Source organism: Cajanus cajan, chromosome 9 (assembly GCF_000230855.2).
Source record: "Cajanus cajan strain Asha chromosome 9, NIPB_CcT2T_4, whole genome shotgun sequence".
Taxonomy (NCBI): domain Eukaryota; kingdom Viridiplantae; phylum Streptophyta; class Magnoliopsida; order Fabales; family Fabaceae; genus Cajanus; species Cajanus cajan.
The window spans coordinates 184,261-185,415 of NC_138525.1; positions in this window are offsets into that span (position 1 = coordinate 184,261).

Sequence of the window (1,155 nt, forward strand, 5' to 3'; positions counted from 1 at the left end):
GTACTTTTATAACATTAACAATCCTGTCTACTGTCTATGATATAAAATAAAATGTAAAATTTTTTTAACAAATAACTTTTAATTTTATTTTAAACATTAAAATAACAAATAAATCTCTTTAAAAATATATACATAATTGAACAACTTTCATAATATATAAAAATGAATATATATTTTTAAAAATATGATATAGTCTTATTTATATTATTTACTAATAATGACATAGTTTTTCATTATTATTAACATACAAAATGTGACTTGTATATAATTTTAAATAGTTTTTATTAACTACATTTTACAGCAAGGTTTACTATTTAATAAATTTCGTATAACTTTTCTTTTCTTTTGTTTTTAAAATTTTGAGACGAATTATTATTTTTTTAGCAATTTTAAATATTTTCAGCAGACAATTTATTTTAAAATAATTTCTCATTTTTTAAAGTTAATTATGTCTTTCTATTTTAAAATTAAATATAGTTTTTTTATTTATTCGAAATCTTCAAATATTTGTATATATAAAATACTAAAAAATTTAAATATATTCACTTATTTTTAATATTTTTTTAATCTATAATTACCTATTCAAACATCAAGTTTCACTTAAATTACTAAAAAAAAACTCAAAATTTTTATTGTTATCCTAATTTCAATCACATTATAATAAAGCAAGCTTGAAATATTTATTAATTGTCCCAAATATGTTCTATTATAGGATGTCTTTAATAAAGAGGAAACACATAGATGAGAAATAGGAAGGACAGTGAAAATAGATAAGGAATTAAGTGAAAATTTGATTGTTTGATTGAAAGAAAATAGGTGAAAAATAAAATATATATATATAACAAAAAAAATAGAAGAAAACATATTTAAATAATAGAATAAAAATATATTTGATATAAAATAAATAAATATTTAAAAGATAAATATTTTTAAAATATTATGTTTTTAGGTTCAGAGTTAATTAAAATAATAATTTTAAACTTAAATAAATACTTAAAAAATAAATAAAATTTTATAGTTTCATTGAAATAAATAAAAATTCTATTTGAATGAAGAAAACTATTTATTAAAATAAAAATACATTTTTAAAAGAAAATATATTTGAATAAATAATTTATTTATTAAAAAAATGTGTTTTGAAAGGTAATATTTTTT